The 6,728-nt window shown below is 39.3% G+C and overlaps 1 protein-coding gene across 1 annotated transcript in view; it reads right to left on the bottom strand.

The window, feature by feature from the left end:
* PPP4R1 (protein phosphatase 4 regulatory subunit 1) overlaps nt 1-6,472 on the bottom strand; it is a 62,382-nt gene extending 55,910 nt beyond the window's left edge. Inside the window, exon 1 of the mRNA XM_085322499.1 lies at nt 6,429-6,472. The gene's annotated coding sequence lies outside the window, so the exon portion shown is untranslated. The remainder of the gene's footprint in view (nt 1-6,428) is intronic.
* Nucleotides 6,473-6,728: the final 256 nt, after the last annotated feature.

The raw sequence follows: 6,728 nt of genomic DNA, 5'->3' as shown, positions 1-6,728 counted from the left end.
AAGGGTGAAAGACACACACACACAAAAAAAAAAAAAAAAAGAAAGAAAGAAAAAAGAAAAAAGGAAAGTGAGACATTTCATCTTCAACATGCTGCAGTCTGCCATATCCACAACAAGTCAGCAAGCAGAAACTACTCCATGAATACCAACATTTCTATCTTAAAACTCGAGATTTTGAAAACTCTTGACTCTTTCTCTTTTCATTTTTGGGTTGCTTCTTCTACCTTTCTCTCCTATTTGAAGGAGGAGAGTCCCTATAGCCCTAGGCAAAAATTAGGAAGCAAAAAAGAAAAAAAGAAAATGAAAGGAGGAGGAGCTAGCAACCTTGACTGAGGATTCTTGCCAGTGACAGGAACATACAAGATAGGTGGTGAAAAGTACATTTCCACATCAGAATTGATGCTRCTGGCCTTGGAAAGTAGAAACCCTGGAAAATTATCTCCTCTTCAATCCTCTGCTAGGTGTAATGGAGGAAAAAATGTGCAGTTGCATGAGGAATGTTCATTAGCCTAAGTCAAATCAAGCACAATCCTTTTCTTGTATCACCTCCTTGTCTCTAGGATCCTAGGAGGCTGCTTGAGAAAGAGACTAACCACTATCTACCTGAGACCACTAAAATCAGATTACATGAGGACACAGACATCCACCTGAGTCTCCCAGTTCCTCTGAGGGTCAGTCACCATATTAAAAAGACAAAAGAAAAAGAACTGAAGAGTCAGGAGAATTAAATATGATCTCCAGACAAAACAACAGACTTAACAAGTATGCTTCATTAGCATTAAAAACTGATTATTAGATTCCCAACCAAACAGAATCACAGTCATACCAGAAACCTGATTCTGAGCACTCCAGAAAGGCTGCCATTAATTTGTGTTATTATTTTTGCAAAGTGGACATTAAAGATTGCAGACTATTGAAATGTCAACCCAGGAACTCAGACCATCTTGGTGCTCCCTCACCAGAGTTAGAGAAGTCTCTGATGGGACCAACAGGTCAGGCATTCTAATGTCATGTCAAAAGTTTAATCATACTGAAAGCCAGAACCAAATCTAAGCAGTGACCAGATTTGTAGCCCACATGCAACAACGAACAGCAAACAAAATTTGGAAATTCTTGTTCTGTGGTAAAGCATTATGAAGGAACAAAGGAACCACAAAATTTCCTGATATTACCTTGTGCAACTGATGGAGAGATAAGGTGTGTTTTAGTCTATAAAACACGTTATCTTAGTGTATATAATGCCTAATTCACTGCAAGAGAACAAGAGCCAAAATATAGCATCAAGCTGTAACTGTGGTTTGACACCACAGGGAAATACAGAACAAAAAAGGAAACCAAAACTTTTGACTTTTATGCATTATGAAGAAGCAACTTCAAAAATTAAATTGAAATTAAGCATTTGAAATGGAAATTAGTTCCCATTTGAAAGGATATTCATGTACTGTCCAAAATATAATAGAATTATTTATTTAAAAGCATTCAGCTAACACAAGCTCTTTGCTAATGCTGGATGATTTCTAAGTAACTGAGACAAGACCATATCACCAAAGATAGAACAGCTTTTGACATCTGCAGATGCACAAAGAGTATTTTCTTCGACTCAGCTGAATAACTAGTTCAATCAGAGTTGAGAAGCCCACTGGAAGGAAAAGCTAGAAAGGCCTGTTCTCCTCTTCCTATCAATGAAAGAGAATTAGGTACTAAAACAACGGTAAGCTCTGAAAGTTGTTATATTATATTTACTTTCTTTTTAAAGTCTTTAGGACTATTTGTTTACTGCATTAGAACAATCCACACCAGCAACACTACCTTTCCTAAACGTAAAAATTCCCTTAAACTGTTACAAGGAAAACAAGATTAGAGCTCATTTAACAGTTCTAAAACAAAAAATGTCTAAAAGATGCTTAGATAGCAAAAAATACCTTTCTGCATCTTTAATTGAAACACTTGAACATTAAGTGCACAGAAAAAGATAAATACTCTCATCATTTTCTAACATTATATATATTAAAGTTCAGAATCTGAAGATACTTGGGTTAAGCTACGTAACTGCCAAAACATGTACGTTACTTGATACCTATCAAAATATTGTATTTAAATGCAGCTGTCAGTTAGTTGCGAAAATAAGCTTTTCTTCAAAAAATAGTTGATTTGTATTTATTTAAATCAAAACTGCTGTCCTCTGCTGGTTTAAATTACAATTAAAGTTCTGATTTAAATAAAGCTATCTTATTTTACAATCTGGATTCTATTTACAGTTAACTCCATTTTTCAGTATACATATCCTACACACATCAATGGAGAGACAGAAAGAAGCATCATGACAAGTTCGATTGCATGTATCTGCACTGATCAGTTCAGCCCTCAGAARCATCCATGGGAGAACCAACCTACTTGAGAACTATAAAGAACATTTTATTTACCAGCAGGAACATTTAATTCTGCATTTTTCTCCTGTGTTTACTTCTCATTCGTATCTGCTGCTTTCTGTTTTGTTCTCTGTTTAGTTTAGACAGTTACATCACTATTTTGATTTTGTATGCACAAGACAAGTATCTGAACAAAGACGTATTTGCATTAATTTCTTTTCATTTACTGTTCAAGACTTCAGACAGAAAATCAAGGAAGTCAATTAGTCCAAGCAGAGTTACGGCTAACTATCTGGCCAAAATAGAATTGCTAACTTTTGCATATTAGCCAGGCAGGGTGAAAATTCAGTCTGGAAGCCTCCAGCCTATTCTACCACCAACAGGACTTTTTCACCCATTTTTTCATTTTTTTTYCCTTAATGGCTATCATGAAAAGACTCTTGTTAGGTTCATCTTTATGAAAATAAAATGCAACTATATGTTACTAATTTCAGTGGGTAGTTAAAAATAAAGCTGCCTTTCACAATAACAACTTATTTTTAAAAACTGAATTTCTTTTATAATCTTCTTTATGTTCAGCCAGGATGCACTGCAGATGATTTAGTTCAAACTCCAAAACAAGGAAAAGCCACTGGCTGAATACTGGAGAACCCGAATTTGTTTAATCACTATCATAGTTTTTGACAACAGGAGCTATCTCAATAGAAGTAAAATATTATCTGAAACTAAGGTACCAAAAAAATCACATGCCAAGCTATGCAACTACTGAAAGAAACGGTTCCCAGGAAATATACTATAAGGTGTAAAGTACGCATTCACCTGAAAAATAAAGAAAATCCAAAAAACAAGCAAACAAGAGCAGAGAAGTTTTCAAAATAGAAATACAAGCTAAAGATAAAATTAATTATTTAAAACATAAATCCAGCTGATTGATCAACCACTCCTTGAAAGCCTCTTATAAGAGCTCCTGTTTAATCTCTGACATCTGAAATAAACAAACAAAACCACAAATTTTAAATAGATGCTTTCCACTTATATCCTGAAGATCTGCCATTATTCTAGAAGTAATTTACTAGTCTCTTTTGAAATCCAGAAATGTTTAATTTACCCTAGATATTTATCACATTTTCTTTGAAAAAAARGTAAATTTTCTTTTACAAGCAACTATTGAAACACTTCTCCAAAGATACAATAATCTACATTTTTAATACGATGAATTAGTATCCAATAAGCAGGTACAATAAATGAAAGGAGGCATAAATCGCAAACTTGTGAAAATTGTTGACTAAACTCCAACTTTTAATACTTAAGACAGATTAAAGACAAAAAAATCATTTATAGCTACACAGAGCTAAGAATAGCTTTTAAGATACATAGATACTTGATTTATTACTTTCAGCAGTAGATGCACATTGCTGTTTTTCCTCAACTCCAGAACTTTATCCTACTGCTTTTGAACATGACCAATAAAAAGTATTAGTCACCTTCATTATTCACATCATTTTTTTACACTTTTATTGTGTTAGAAAATTAAAAAAAGAACATGGTAAACACATTATGAATTATTAACAGAAAAATCTATTCCATGATTCAGATCCAAATCTGGACTCACTGATGAGCTATTGAAAAATGCCAGATCAGTAAAATGTTCTAAGCCATACACCTAACTCCAGCTTCAAATGTCCAATCCAGATCTACATCTATTCAGCTAGTCTTAATCACTGCTGCCTCTCTTTCCAATGTGGTTCRTAGATGTTTTTACTGTTATTGTTTGATACCTGATCAATTAAAAAACACAAAAATTTACTGAAAAATCTATGTTTACTTTTCCAAACATCCAGTCAGTTGATCTTGTCTCAGTACTTTTTTTCTTTTTTAATAATTCATATTATTTTACATTTAAGTAAGTTCTCCTCCTAAGTTATATCACCTGGACTACAAGTATGGCCACACTTCCTTCCTGTTTGTCCTTACTACAGCTTAGTGGATCTAACAGCAAGATCACAGCTAGCAGATTTGCACACGCATAAAAGCTGCCAGCACTTCCAATTTTCTCATAAGTACATTCTACTACTTTTGGAACTGTTCAAGAACAGTTTCTAACGCTACTGCCCAAAATGTTTAAATGTTTACAACAGAGAGAGGTACTGTAGGCTGGGGTTTCAGGCCTGGGAAAGCCAGGCAAAAATTGCAGCTTTTGTCTCTTTTTTTTTAATTGCCTATTTCACATGTGCAAACATGAAATGTAATTCTAAATAATTTATTGACTGGGAAAGTTTTCATAAATTGCATAAGACCTGTTGTACATAGATACAAAGCATGACTATTTCAAAGAAGTGTAAGAAATTATGCTTTTGACTATGTATGTATAGTCTCTTCAGTCTGTATTATCTTTCTTTAGCTCATGTCCACTCCTCAAGAACAAAAATCACATAAAATTCACAATTGTTTTTAGAAAAAGCAGGAAAAACAGTCACGTTTGATGTCTTCCACAATACACTTAAGTATTGAGCTATTCACTTCTACCTACTTCCACCAAARCCTCAGTAATTTTTTATGAGGATCAAATTTTTAGATTTCTATAGCTGCTGCCTTCAAAATGTTCTCATCTGAACTGAGTCATATCTCCATGCACATGTAATTGCTTCCTTTTTAAAGGCAAGACCATAACATTCAAGCCACCTCCAGGAACCTAAGGATTACAAATCATCTGTTTAAAGACTATAATCATATCTTACTTCAGCTACTGTCTTACAGTGAAGAAAAAAAAAAGACCACAGTCTAAGTGGCACACTTAAAAATAAATAAGTGTGCCACTTTTTAAAAAGTCCTTATCTAATCACAGAAAGTTTTCAAACAGCTACACTGTCAACCTGATTTTCAAGCAATCAAAATTGGGGGGGAGGTGGGGGAGGGAAGAAAAAAGTCTTACAGAAAGGCTCTCTCTTTGTGCACGGCAATACACAATACAAAAAAAACTAAGAACAAATTTTAAACATCAGCTCACAAAATGGGAAAAGACTAAAATGTTTCCAGTTAATGTCTGGAAAGCATATATAACATTCTCAGAAGCAATTAAGCCAAGATAGGTTTTACTCCCGCAATCTAGTCCTTCTGAGCAGATTGCTGCGAAGACTGCACAGCAAAGTACCTTCAGACAGTGACAGTCTGCACACCCACAGCAGACTGCATGGCTGAAGCCTACATTATGAATCACCTCAAGAACAGCTGCCACCTCCATTTTCACTTTCTACACAAGATTTACCTGGCTTCCAAAAGTTCTCTTCATATTGACACTATCCGTATATGCCCTTCTCAGCTGCATAAGCCCTCGCTTTCAGCCTGCGTACCTCTGAACTAGCATTTTGAACAGTAATTGTGTACCGCAACTTGCCCCCTGACATAACGCTTTCCTTGGCATCGATTCGCCATCAGTTGCAGGAAGAAGGGGACTGAGAGGGAGAGGGAACGGGGGAATCAAAATAAACAAAAAAACCCCATATGCTTCAGGCTCGAGGGCACTCACTCAGCGCCTTTCTCCGAAGCTCCCCACGCAATTCTGAGGCGGTGACTTCCTCCTCTTCCTCCTCCGCCCCCCCCTCCCAACCCGGCCGTTTAACGGCTGCAGCGAAAGGGCCGCGGGTGCGCGTGGACGCGGCCCTCGCGTCGCAGCCGTTAAACGGCAGCTCCCAGTGCGTTCTCCTCGGGCCGCGTTAGAGAGAGGCGGCGGCGGTTACCGCAGCCCCTCACGTTAACCCTCCCCCCCCGCAAGCCCCAACCGCTCCGCTCCGCTCCCCACCCCACCCCGCACACACGGCCAGGAAACAGCCCAGCTCAGCCCAGCCCAGCCCGGCCTGCCGCCCGCACGCCTCGCTGGGTTTCATGTACATAAGGAAGCGCGGAGCATGGCCTCCTCCTCCCACAATGCACCCTGGGCATTCACATTTGAAGCTACTTCCTCAACCGAAAAAAAAAAAACAGAAAAAGAAAGAAAAAAGGGGGGGGGGAGAAGAAGCAGCCCCCGGCCCGCGGCCGCCCCAGCGCCCCGGCCCCACTCACAGCCGTCTATCTCCTCCTGTAGGTCCTCCTGGAGCAGCGACAGATCTGCGGGAGACACACAATGTGCCAACGCGCCCCGCCGCACTCCGCCGGCCTCCCACCACCCTCCCCACGCCCCGCGTGTCCCCACGCCCTCCCACACCCACCCAGGCCCGCAGGGTCCCGCCGCGCCGCGGTTTGCTCCCGCGGAGCCCGCCGCGCCTCCCTCCCCGCCCCCACTGCAGGGACCCCTCCACACACGCCCACGCCCACGCGCGTTAGCGGCGCGCCCACGCGCGAGCCCGCTCCGCGCACCCACAC

This window comes from Rhea americana, unplaced genomic scaffold (assembly GCF_003343005.1).
Source record: "Rhea americana isolate MKP2758 unplaced genomic scaffold, rheAme1 scaffold_78, whole genome shotgun sequence".
In the NCBI taxonomy this organism is placed as follows: Eukaryota; Metazoa; Chordata; class Aves; order Rheiformes; family Rheidae; genus Rhea; species Rhea americana.
This window is presented reverse-complemented; position numbering and strand designations above follow the sequence as displayed.